Source organism: Taeniopygia guttata, chromosome 1A, assembly GCF_048771995.1.
Source record: "Taeniopygia guttata chromosome 1A, bTaeGut7.mat, whole genome shotgun sequence".
In the NCBI taxonomy this organism is placed as follows: domain Eukaryota; kingdom Metazoa; phylum Chordata; class Aves; order Passeriformes; family Estrildidae; genus Taeniopygia; species Taeniopygia guttata.
The window spans coordinates 68,209,669-68,223,475 of record NC_133025.1 but is presented as its reverse complement, the minus strand read 5'-3'; the positions used below and the strand labels follow the sequence as shown (position 1 = coordinate 68,223,475).

General features: G+C 39.6%; 1 protein-coding gene across 13 annotated transcripts in view; it reads left to right on the top strand.

The window, feature by feature from the left end:
- CALD1 (caldesmon 1) overlaps nt 1-13,807 on the top strand; it is a 176,451-nt gene that overhangs the window by 68,721 nt on the left and 93,923 nt on the right. For 10 of the 13 annotated variants that reach the window (XR_005979056.2, XR_005979057.2, XM_030263589.4 and 7 more), the window contains one exon: nt 38-131. The exons of the other annotated variants lie outside the window; for them this stretch is intronic. The gene's annotated coding sequence lies outside the window, so the exon portion shown is untranslated. The remainder of the gene's footprint in view (nt 1-37; nt 132-13,807) is intronic. 13 annotated transcript variants of the gene reach the window in all.

Below are 13,807 nucleotides of genomic sequence, written 5' to 3'. Positions count from 1 at the left end.
TGCTAAATAAAGTTCTTTATCTTTTATTTTTGTGTAGAAATCACCTCGTTTTTCTGGAGTCGTCATTTTGATTCATCAAGCAGCTGGTTTGTTACTGAAAAGCTCAGAATATTTCCTCTGATTGCCTTCCTGTGAGTATGATCAAAGAAGTTACCTCAGACTTTCTTTCCTGTGGTATTCAGAAGCTGGGGGGTTTATTTGAGGCTTTTTTTTTCTTGCATGTGTTTTTTTTTTTTCTTTGGAGGTTGATCCAAATTCCTCTGACAATCAGTGGAGAACCCTGCAGCAGACCCTTGGCTCCTGTCCCTCTGGTGTCACTGACACCAGTGATTACTTTGTTCAGAATTGATAGTAGATTTAAAGCATTTCACGTGGAATTTTACCTTCAACTCAAAAGTCATTGTGTTTCACAGTTACCATCTTGTCAGTGTATGGCCGTTCTTTTAAAAGTTGTGTTTCCTCACTGGATTTTAGCAAGTTTTTTAATGCAGTGGGAGTCTTAAATCATATTTACTCGTGTTATGATCATATGCTGGAGTGCTGCTATCCTGTTGTGTCTTCTTTTTAGAGCAAGCAGGCTCTGAAAAGTATGTAAGACACCATGTAAATGTGTTTACTGACTATTTACAACATGGAACACGTAGACATTTTTTTTTTACAAACATTGTTCTTTCACTGCCAGAACAAGTGAGGGCTCACACACCATTTAAAGGAAGTGTTTATAATGTGTGTAAACTTTAGCCCTTCAATATACGGAAATTCCAGACTGGAGACAAACTGTGGACTGGCTCTAAGTTTAAGCAGTGCTTGTGACAGCAGAATGATGGGTCAGAAATATTGCCCCTTAAATATCATCATCTTCAGTCAATTCAGAGTACAATAAGCTGCTTGTCACTGGTGAGGGACCAGTGCCTGGGCCTCCTCTGTACCTCTGTCCCTCTATTTTTGGCAAGAACAGTCTGGAGGGGGAGACACGCAGAGCAGAAGGCTGGACACTGCTTGCATTGCCTTTCATCTTCAGCAGCCTTCCCTTCCCATCAGGATTGCTGGGTCTGGGCTCATTTCAGCTGGTTTTGTCATCATCCTTGGGAAAGCAAATTTAACTTTGTCTACACTTCTGAGAAGGTTTGTGCAAGTGCAGAATGGGCTGATAATTGTTGCAGGCTGTTCTCTGCCCCGGTTGTTGTTTTGCAGTTCTGCATTACTTTCGAGCCTTCGGCGTGGGGAGTGTTTAAAACTGAAGCCAGATGCAATCTGGTATTTCCAGTTGTAGGAAACGCTGATGTTTCAAAATTAGGATTTCTTTTTGATTCAGAACCAGCCAAAATGTTCAGAAATTTCCCATGGAACATTTCTCCCCATGAGATGTCTAGCTTTAAGTTCTCACGTGCTTCCACAAGTAGTGTGTTTATGAGGTATTTCAGTTCCTTAAAAATATGAATCCAGGCAAAGAAGGCCATACTGTCCAAAAGCAAATGAGGTCATAAATGTAAGTCCTTTTTCCCTGTGCTAAGGATTGGATATTCAAAGAGAGCAGTGACTGTCCTCCAGAGTGTTTCTGATACCTCAGCAGTTGGAGTTGTATCTGTAGACTGGTGTTGAAAAAGGCACTTCAATCCCTCAAAACTGAGGCTAAGCTGGGGCTGGTTCCTTCTTTTGTTTCATAAATTGCATCTGAAAATCCATCCCCCAGGGACTCGGTAATCTTCTCTAAGTGTTGGATGCAGGGTAAATGTCACCCCTCTCATGCTGAAGTCCCTCTGGTGCTTGCCCAGCACTTGTCACGGTGACAAAAGAATTCTGTCACAAAGAAGTAAGGGCAAAATCTGATCAGATTTTCCATACTTAACCTCCACTTTCACATGGCAAAGCTGGCTGAACAGGGTGGGTTGGGTTTTAGGGGATGTGAAGGAAAACACATGGAATAGGCCATTTAGAAAATCATTAAAGCAAATGTTGTGGACCAGTACACTAATTTGGAAACAAAAACCCCAGCATTGTCTCTGTAATGGAAATGAGACACATCTCTTTATCTGAAAATGAAGGTCAGTAACAGTTTAGTATTATCAGGACAGTTCCTTTTAAGTCTTCTATTAGTTCTTGAATATATTCAAACCTGATTTTGGAAGGCATGCTTATATGAATTACTTTCAAGAATATGTGCTACCCTCAAAGGTTAAGGTTCAGAGTCACTGGATAGGGATGATTGTTTTTCATTTTCTTTTGGAAATGTTTGTTTTGTTGAAAGATGTTTGCCATTAGGAAACATTGTGTAAGAATGGGTTTGGTCAGCTTTCCTCCTAAATAATCATTTAGGAGAAAAGCATTTTTGTAGAGTCTCTGAAGATATTTTCTATGGCTTTATGAGGTAAAGTTAGATGGACATAGGGTCTTCCTTCTCTCATCCATCCTCTCTGCTACTTGGAAAAGGAGGGGCAGAACTCAATCTTGTCCAAGTTCCCTGTAACTTCTGGGACATCAAGTGATCTCTGAATACAGCTGGGGCACTTTTGGGGGAAAGCTGTTTTGTGAGAGATGAGAGCCTGGTGGGTTTTGTGTTGTGCTGGGTCACTGAGGAGGTGTTTGGAGTGGCTGTAAACAAAGCCAGAGCATCATTTAGATATAGAAAGTTATTCCTCATTTAAGGGTGAACCCAAACAAGTAAACCTGCTGTGACTCATCCCAAGTATTGGAAGAAGAACTTTTTTTTATTTTCCACAAATTAGAGCACCTAGGAATTGTAAAATGGACACACTGGGTAGCTGAAGAGAAATCTGCTTCTGATAAACCATGTCTTGTCAGACAGAGGTTTAAGAATATTTGAAAAAAAAATATTAAAAGAATTCTGAACAAGCAGAAAGATCATATGTAAGGGCAGGATCACTGCTGTGTTCGAAGTGAAGGGAGTGGAGTTGGTTATTTGCATCTTCTCAGTAGGTAGGGGGCAGATCCAGCTCACTGGAGAGGAGGTGGCAGGAACATGCTGCCCTTTGGCTCTGCTCACTGGCAGGGAGTCCATCAGGGAGCAGTGACAAGCACAGCTTGGGCAGAGGAGAAGTTGTGTCTTTGTCCTCTGTGCAATCTTGCCCTTCATGTGCTGAGGGAAAGATAGGTTGGAAGCTGGGGTTCTTCAGTCTTCATTCACAAATGTTCTTTTTCAGCTTCCTCACAACATGCTCTCCTGTCACTTTAAAATTGCATTTCTGTTGCTGCTGCTTTGAACTTCCCAGGGCCATTGTTGGCTTGGTGTGTGGAACTTCACAGAGCAGACCAATCTCTCTCTGATAAATGGGGTCAATTGTTCAGAACTCTGATAATAATTACACTGTGCAGCATTACACAGACTTTCCTTGCCTGCAGTTTGGTGATGCTTTCAGATCATGATAGGCAAGAACCTTGGCCCAACATTTCTATATGATGTGGAAGTGAGAAATAGCTGAAATTTTGAAAGAATATCTTGTCTGCAACTCATGTTGTATTCTCAGGTGTTGTGGCGGGGTAGCCTCAGAAGCACACCATCATTGTTAGATGTTGATATGAACTGAGCTTGAACTCCCAGTCTCTGGAAGTTCCCCATGCCTGTTTTCCAACAAGAGCCTGATTTTTTTTTTTTTTTTTTTTTTAATTTTTTTTTTGCAACTTTTTCTCATATGAGTGCTGTGGGTTTGGAGCTGTTAAGTCTTTGGCCTGACTCTCACTTTCACTAGAGTCCCTTTACACAGTTAAGGCATTCTGCTACAGGGGTCTTAAAATGAAAGTAGATGACATTTAATAGCTTAAATGAGAAACAGGTTCCCTAAAAGAATAAGTGAAATTGGTCTTCCCTAAATTGTTGAGTGCTGACCTTGAAAAAACCCTTATAGTCACTGCAGGCAGACTGTAATCTGGAGAACAGATACCCCAAACTTCCAAGAGATTACCTGAGGCAGAGGTTTTTTTCTGCACTTCTTTTTAGGAGAAAATTCCTTTCCTTTACACTTGGTACCCACATGTATGTCTTAAAGCATTATTTATTTGTCACTGACCTTCATGACTGCTGGTATAAAATTCTCACCCTTCTTTAGGATTTTTAAAATTTGCTCGTTTTAATGATTCATATTTAGCATGTATTTTGGTTATGTGAACATGTTAAAGACTCTGTATTTTGAATATTGGGAGGGCTTTTTTATGTGGGAGGCAATGTTTTAATATGTTTCAAGAAGAGGGGAGGCAAGAAAAGCTGTCATCCATCAACTGGCATTAAGTCCAACTTTGAAAGTTTGATACAAACTAAATCTGACTGTTAGTGCAGATATGATACAAATTAGCTGTGACTTTATGATACCAGCTGTTTCTCTGACAGGGTAAAAGGGCACATAACTAGAATAGCATCTTTTGTTGAAAGCAGTGTTTCCCTTTGTTAAATGTGGGAGCCTCAGGCAAAAAAATCGTAGTCTGTAGTTATGTGACATGTGCAGTCTGCAACATGTTCATGGAGCTCGGGGGGCTTTTACTGATGTTTTTCAAAGTCAGGGTTATCATAAGTGTTCTATTTTTGCTAGTTTTATCACTGAGACACAAATCTCTGTCATGTTTTTCCCTTGTGTTAAAAGTGAGGATAATCTAAGTGCTGTTTTCCTTACAAGTACAAAGAAAATCCTGAATGGCAAAACCTGAGGAAATTCTACAAATCTCAATGTAAAATTTAATTGAATTAGTTATTTTTATTATTGCTCTCTCTTTTTTTTTTTTTTTTTTTTTTTTTTTCTTACCAGAATTTTCAGGGCAATTTATTCCATAAAAATCTACATAGTCTCTAAAAAAAGTAATGAGCACTGAGATGTCACTGTACATCTGTGTCCCTGCTGTATCTCTGACTTTAACACCACACTAACCCTGGCTAGTTCCAGCCACAACAAGTTGGCTGTAGTATGTAAATAAACTGAAACAATGGGATTTATGAAGAAATCAAATTAATCTTACTTCTACCACTGAACTAAGAGCCAGTAAGTTTTCAAAATTTATTACTCCAGGTACCAGACATACTCCATTTGAATCAGTCAGGGAAGGGGCAATAGTAACAATGGAGTTATGTTATTAGTACACAAATACTTAACCAGGAGTACTACGAGGAGCAACACTGAGGCTAGAACTGCCCAGAGAAGCAAATTTTAGGCTGAGTACCTTTCACACTTTCTTAGCCACTATGAGAGATGGTAGAGCAAACAAACTCACCTCCTACTGAAGATGCAGAAAATAAAAAATACATGTATGCAGAATTGTAGCAGGCATGGGAGTGAAAAGGCAGAGTTGAGTGTGTTGAAAAATATTCACTTCTACTTGTAAACTTCTTGGAGTAAATTTTAAAGATAAATAAATTTCAAAAGAAAATTTGAGGATGTAATAGCTGTTGAGTTTTCATGCATTGCTGGTGATAATATGAAGCATAAAACAGAAAATTCCAAGCACTACTAAATAGGGCTTGGCCATTTGTATTGCAAACATCCAATTTTACTAACATCTGTTTCTGAAATTATGTGAAGTATTTATTTAAAATGTCTTACCATGATAGTCTAAGTGACAAGAGAACATCTTGTTTTCATGAATGTGTAGAGTGGTATGTCAACAAACAGAGGTCCATACATGACATTTGAAGAACAAAACCCAACCACAAGGAGTTCCACATTCTGTCTTGATTTTTTTGTTGATGTAAAAGTCCCCTTAGCCAGCTTTCTCCTTATGGTTATATCCTTGCAAACCTGGAGAATCTCCAAGGAGAGCTTAATGTATCCCTTCCATCCATGCAAGCAGGCTGAGTATGGGAGCACAGGGCTGGCTGTAGAAGCAGTCCAAGTGAAAATGTGTGTGAGATGCTAGAGAAATGTGTTAATCACTAATGTGGAGAAACAGCCAAGAGGAAAAATGACATGGAGAATTTAAACAGGTGCTATCAAATGTATGATAGCTGCAGAAGCCCTCATCCCAGTTGAGTTTTATGCCCAGGATGTAAAACGGGATGTATGAGAAGGGATGCTAGCCCTCAAACTTCAGAATTTAATACTTTTATTATCTGAAAAATGCATTTCTTTTAATGGAAACAATTTTTTTTCCTTCATTTTGAGTTCTAAACTATTGAGTTGTATTGTTCTGAACTTCAAGTTGCCATATTCCTCTCCAAGATGCTGGTATTCAGTGGTAAAATAATAAATATTGGCTCTTTTGGGTGTTTAGGAGAGGGAAGAGAATATTTTGTACTCAGATGTGTCAGCTGCCTCCCATCCTCTGGGTTGAGGAATATGTGCAGTGATTGGGTTGCAGTGAAGTACTTGGGTTCCATTTCAACAGCACAAGGAGGCCTGGGGCTTCTGGAGGAGCCTCTTTATCCACATGGCAGATAGGTTATTCCTAAAGTGGAGTTACTCTGGGATTTATGGTTGTTGATAAGGAAAATCCCTTTATTTTAAGTTCCCACTGTTTTGAAGATGCTGATCATGCAAAATTACTCAAGTGTGTGTGTTTTGTTTTGTTACCCTTCTGGCTGGTGCACTGCTACCCTCATGTTCATTTGTGTCTCAACCTGATTAATTTGTGAGGGTCAGCAAATCTTTATTTGTTATGGTTATTTAGAATTTGATTTTTCCTTTTGGAGGGAGCAAAAACTCTATTCTGTATGAGTAAAATGGGCAAAATTTGACCTTGAAAATGAGTAAGCATTTAAGGATTTGCTCCTGCCAGTCAGTGACATGCTGAACATTAGGTTCATTTTTATCTATCTGTATTGATCTTACAGATTCTTTTCTTCTCCCCCCACTCCTTTTTTTTTCTCTTTCTTTCCATCTCTTGCTTTCAATTTACTTTCATCTTTTAATTTCTTCCACCCAGCCCAAAGCAAAAATCTATAAGCAATGGTCTTGTTCAAAGTATGGAAGCTGGTTCCAAAACCAACCTTGCTTCAGTTTTAAAACCTTGCTTGAGGGAGCCAGAATCCCTTTACTTAAATGATTTAATTTTCAAGCAGTATGAATCATGCAGCAACTGCACAAACTCTGGCTAGAATATATTGTACATATGTTTGTTCTTTAGGCAGTAAGGAGAGAATACAGAACTGGAGGTCATTTGAGTTACAACTGCTTTGGGGGATTTTTTTTTTTCTAAAACATTCCTTCTAACAAATGCAGTTTAAATGGGTTTGTTTATACGGCATGGAATTGGAAAGGCCCAAACTAACCAGGCTTTACACAATGTGGCCTTCTTCCAAATTAATCTAAAATATTTTAATCCCTCTGGAGTTTCTTTATCCTCTGCATCTGTGCTATAGTGGAGACACATTTTTAACATTTCTTTGAGGAAAATTACCTTTTTTCCCCTCCAACTGTACTCAGCAAGGTCAATGGAGCACTGTTATATGCTATTTAAACATCTGAGATTCATCATATATCTGCACAACAGAAAGAATCATCATAAAAGGTCTAATGAATCCCGACTGCTAGCCAAGTGAGGGAGTCCCCTTACGGATACTGGGGATTAGAAACAAAGAATACATGCAAAACACAGGTTTTTACACTTCAGCTTTTGCAATTAGTAACTAAACTACCCCTCAAGAAGGGAGCATGGAATGATTGTGACCCCCAGAACAATTCTGGCAAATCACACCCTGCTTGAGCCAAATTCTGAAGTCATTGCATGGACCAAGATGTTCTCTGGGTCTGGCTGGAAGCAAAGGGGTTCACTCCCTTTGTGGGACCTGCCTGGAATGGCTTCTTCCCCTGGGAGTGGAGATGCTCCAAGCCATGGGCAAGTTCCAGTGCTGGCTGCCTCACCCCTGCCTGTGTGCCTATACTTGGTTTTAAGCCCTTCTTGGTTTTCTTGTTCAGTAGCCAGTTTATGGGACTGAGCTCCTTTTTACTACCTGGGAATTGAAATATTGAGAGAAGCCTGAAAATTTCAATTTCTGTAAAATTATTTATCAGGCATTTCAGAAGCCACTGCTACTCCTTCATTTGTCTGTCGTTCCAGTCAGCCCAAAATGGCCTCAGGGAGCAGATGCAGCTTGGATCTTTTGGGATGTTTTATCTAGAAAACTTTAATATGGGTGTTTTTATCTGAAATAATGTTATTTAGCTTTTTTTTTTTTCCTTTGTAGATGACACCTGAGGTAGTTTAATATCTGTGTTTGTTCTAGACTCATTGATCCTCTGAATCCTGCTAGATCATGAAGTTCAGATTGTCATAGTTGAGATGGTCACAATACAAAGCAACACTCCATTTTCAGAAGGCTTCAAACCCGTTTTTACTATAGCATGTATGCTTTTTATACATTCTTACAAAACTCAGAAGTTTACTTATTGATCAGGAAAGACAAACAAAGTGCTCATTGGAATAGGCAGCTGCAGGTTTCTCTTATTTATCCTTCTTTCTTTCTTGGTTTCTCTGTCAACGACCTTGGTAGGAAATTCTTTCAGGGGTAAACATGGATCTTCTTATCAAACTTCTCTCTAGCTCACAAAACTCACTGTAAAACCTCTTCCACATCAGACAACTTTAAGATTGAACCTCTGAGGGAAAAATGAAATGCTGAAGATCTTTGTTCCACAAAGGCCTAAGGTTTTACCACCGTTTTAATTCTCATCACTGAAGTCCTGCAGGGACTGCAGAGAAATGAGCTTCTCTGCCAGCCTAAGGACAGGCTGGTGGCCTTGTCCTTAGTCCTGGTGGACTCTGCCTTTCTCAGCTGTAATGTGTAGGGAACAGCACTGTTCTCCTGCACAGGGGGCTGCAGGATGTGGGTTGTGGATGGAGCACTGGGACAGCGATGGTCCGAGTGAAATCATCACCCCAGACTGTCCCTGCTGTCAAATGAAGAACAATACCTACCTCAAACACATTTTCCCTATCTTTTCACATAGTCAGAGATATTTTGGGACTATTGCAAGCCATACAGTAATGGAATAAATTCCAAGTGCAGCAGGAGACCACACTGGAGGAAAAACCCATTATGTGCCAAGGGTGTTTCTTTGACTTTTTCTACCGGTACTGGAAAATATCCCCAAAATAATACATCTGGATGTGGAGGAGAAGAGAAAGATGAAAAACAATCCTTTAAATTCAGTAGGAGCCTATTTAATGGCTTGTTTAATCTGCCAGCTGGCACAGCACTGAGTTCTTGCTGCACATACTTTAAGAAGACCTATGTAGTTCTTGGAAGTGAGTTTTTATTAAGTTGTAGAAACTTAAATATGGATAAATTGGCAAGGCTGCTTTTTGGTACTTAATAGAAATCAAGAAACTGCTTAGTCATCTCCAAAGATATTTCTGTCTCCTTTTTAATATAAATACAAAACCAATATGGACTTAAAGCAGTAGTAAAGATAGTAAAATTTCAGATCTGTTCCACGAGTGTGCCCTTTGAAGTATGTGCACATCCTTTAGACTTTGAAATCACGTGCATTCCCTATACAGCACCTTGCTTTAGGCAGTGTTTTTTATAATGTTGTTTGTGACATAATTTTCTTTGAAGTAACATTATGAGTTTGCACATTTTGAATTTGTGTCTTCTGCAGCACTCCCTGACTAAGAAATCTGGTGCTATCTTTATGTAGATTTTATTAGGGGTGAATTGCAAATGGTATCACCTAATAGGTTAATTTATTTTATGTGACTCTAAGTGTTGATGCTTTTGGATTTTTATTGGCTTTATGTGAAGGTAGATGGGTGCAACTGAGAGCAAACTTGATGTGCAGTGTGATGTACATAATTACATTTACACTTTCTGTTCCTAAAAAGTTAGGCTGCACCAAGATGCATGTCTTCTGTTTTCAATTACTTTCAGTAGTGGAAAAGCAAGGGAGAAAGAAATTAACTAGAGAGCAACCTGTCTTTTATATTTAAGGGACTCCTTTAACAGGATCTGAAGTGACACTTGTCAGTATTTACAAGTTGTAAAGGTTTTATTTGGTTCAGGTAAGCATTGAAAAATCTGGCTGGTTATTTATGATTTTCAGATATGGCTTTTATTTCCTTTGTTCTCCTTAAGGGTGCAAATTATTTTCAGGTTAGTGTGGGTGGGTTTTTTTGGGTTTTGTTTTGTTTGTTTTAATCTGGAGTATGGATTATAAGAATGCTCCAAGTTTGCAAGCATTATCATCTGGGACTTTTTGGTTTGATTCTTCTCTGTACACATCCAACTGGACCCTGTGGCTGTGAAAAAGGGGCTTCATGTGCCTTTGGTGCCCAGAACTTATACCGTGAGCAGTCATCTCTGTGTGCTCTGTGTCTCAGTCTGAGCTGGGTAGAATTACATGGCAACAAGGGAGGCTGGGGGAGAGCCCATAGGGTTTTGAAAACTTGTGGAAGAGGGTTTAGGGAATGGTAGTATGTAACATTTAGTACAGAAATTATTTTTTTACCCCCACCTATTTCTTTGATTTTTTTTTTTTTTTGCCTCTGAACCACATATATCTGAGGTACTGTTCCTAAATAAATGAAACAATTAAAAATTTTATTTGCTTTATGCAGTGCTCAAGTGTAACTCTCTTTTGTCACATTAATACAAAGCAGTTATGTATGTCTGTGTGCACACAGGAAACTGTCAGGTCTCACCTGCCTTGTTTATTTGACTCTGAGCCAGACCAAAGCATCACTGCTCTTCTGATTTGGTGACATTGCTGTGTGCTTCCTTTTTTTCAGCTAAACTCAGCCTATTAAACCCCATATTAAAGCCGTGGGGGTGTATGATGTAGACTTTGAGGGACATGCATCTATTTTGTGATACCCTATTTGAATGGTCATGTTGAAAAGCTTTGTGTTTTTGCTGCTCTGCTTTACCTCTTTGAAGAGAGGACTTACCTCCTGCTTCAACTTTCAACCAAAATGACACAGAATTGCTGCTCATTAGAGAGAAATTGATAGATCTACTTGTCAGGAAACAATCTGAACAAAAGATGACCAGAAGTGTGAGCTGGGAAAGCCCAGTAGAAATTTCTGCAGCTGGATCCATGCCAGGTGGAATTCCACAGATTTCCATGATGCTTTGCTGTGGAATAACTGGCCTTTCAGCTGCAAAGTGTCTGTCATGGTGACATGTGTTGTTTCGGTCTAAGTGTAAAGATATTGGAAGGGAAGATGAGTTGAAGTTTAGAAGCAACTGGCAACACCTTGGAAATATATAATTCATTTCTTCTAAGGAACTGGTTGGATTCAAAACACTCAGTGTCTCTTAGGGCAAAACTAGTTAAGCATCAGAAAGCCGAAAAACTTTAGTTGTGTTGGGTTTTTTTTGGCCATATTTATTTTTTCTTTAAAAATGTAGGGATGATATCTAAAACCTATTATTGTTGCTTGGTGTTGGCTCAGTAGAGCAAGCAACAGAGACCCCCTCAAGTCTCATTAGAGATAATGTCCAGCACTAGGCAGAGTTGGATCCTAGAGCTGCATGTTTTAGCACAAAAAGAAAAAGGGTTGAAAACACAAAACTGAAGCCACAGTAAGCTGGCTACATTGTATCTTCATATTATTTTCTACTACTATTTCGTGACTGACTATGTAGCTTAATGTATCATGATTTTGTATTTTGAAATACGTTCCAGAAAACATGTGGAGTCTGGCTGAAGCCTGGCTGAGTGAATATTGCTGTTGGAACCTTACCTTGAGATTTGCTCAAACATTTCATTATTTTTAATGGCATTGCATTAGCCTTTTAATTCAAGACCTGAGAGATACAGAGAAAGTGTGTAAATAGAGTGCTAAAACATTTATAAAACCTGCTTGGAAACAAATATATTCAGAAAATGTATTGGTGAAGCTTCTCCATGGTTGTGTAGCTGCTTCCGCCTGTGTGATACTATTTTCAATCCTCTTTTTTTTTTTTTTCCCTAATAGAAATCTGTAGGAAATTGGCATTGTCATTTAACAGAGCAAGAAGTGCATTAATCTTTTGATTAATTAGCAAAATTAAGATCTTTGCTGGTAGAAGCAGATAAAAGGCAAAGTTAACTAGTGAATGATATCCCATGAGCTTGCTTCCCAGTATTTGATTTCAGGGAAAAGTGAACATAAGTCAGAGCTCATTTGGGGATGAAGAACTTTTATAAATGTGGACTACAAAATCCCTTCTTTTTTTTTTGTGTTTTGCCTTATCATCATTACCTGGGTTATCCTCACTTGTGGTTAAACATTGGTAAGGGCAATGAAGCTTTTACTGCACTTTGTATCTACAGCAAAGTGTTTCCTCAGGAGTAATAGTACATGTAAAAAAACCTGATTTCCCACAAGTAAGGGTTGCAAGAGTAAAAGCAATTGTGCCTTTGCATGTGTGTGCATAAAGGTACAAGAGGATTAAGTGGTCTATATTGGCAAAATCTGAGATTACACCAGCTTCTGGCATGCAGAGTATGTCCATGGAACTTTCATTGTGCATATTGATGATTCTGGCCTGTGAGGGTGGAATCCAGTCCTGACTGACGTCTCTGGGAAGTGTGCCAAGGATTCCAACAGGACCAAGATTCCAACTCTATTTTGTATACGAAGAATATTTCAGTACCTTCTGATCTTTGGGGACAGCATATTTGAAATAGTTCAGAGGACACTTGGAGGGGAGAGTCAAGGGTCAATCCTCCTACCATGAGAACCAGTGGCTGTGCCAGCAGCTTCCAGCTATGTCTTGTTTCTTCCTTCTTCTGCTAATGGGAAATGATAGACAAATGTCACAGGGATCAGGGGTGGGACAAGTACATGCAAATCCAAATGTCAAGAGAAAACTCTGCCTGGCCCTTAAGTCAGTGTGCTGTAGAGCAAAGGAGAGGAAGGAAGTAGGAGGAGTGGAAATGGCAGTCAGCCTGCCTAAGGGAGTAAAGATAAATGGGGACTTTCACTGCAGCTGACTGGCCCTGAGATGAGAGCTCTGCTGCTGCAGCAGCACCAATGCTTGCTGACACCTCTGGGACAGTGCAGCTCTGCAGCGTTCCTGCTCCACTGCTGAATTAGATCATGGATACAAGAAATGGACCAGCCATGGATCTTTCAGTGGCAGAACCCTGATGCCTTAGGATTTTAGCTTTTATATTTTTCATATGTTTGTAATCCTGGAATTCTTTCATGTATAACTCTAAACTCCATATGGAGTGTTAGCTCCTGTCTTCCCATTTTGGTCAGACACAACAATTCCTCTCTAAGCCTGGGAATCACAGACACCTCACTGTCTCAGGCCCTGAGAAATGTAAACAAAAGTGAGTTGGAGGCAGGAAGCAAACTTGGGGTAAATTACTTCATTACTTCATTGAAGCTGTAACTGGAAGATTAACTCCCAATATGCAAATGGACCAAACTTATAAAAGTATGAAAACCTGTGATCTGTCGTCCATTTTTGGGTGTAGCCCCTGCATGGGCTTTGTCTGCCCTAAGGGTACTGAAGGCCCTTCAATAAATATAACCACTTTTTATTCCCTTCATTTTGTCTGGCCTCTGTTTTTAGGTAGTCCTGAAAAGTCATCAACCCAAGGAGTGAACTCTGGCAGGAGCAAAGTCCTATAAAAAGCTCCCTGTCAACATTTTCATGTGGCTCTGTAGCAGCAGGAGCTGTCACAGGGCCTGGCACCTTCAGGAACATTTCTGAAATACGCTTTGGTAGCCTGTGCTGGAGGCAGGGCTGGTGAAACCTGTTCAGCACCTACTGCAGTTGAGGGCCTGGACCATACCCTGGTCCTGTGGGCCATCACTGGTTTGCAAACCACCTCCTGCGAATCTCTATACTATGTAATCACTGCAGATTTTTGCTCAGGTGACATATGAGCAAAAAATCTGCAGTGGTTACATAGAATTGTGTAATTCTATA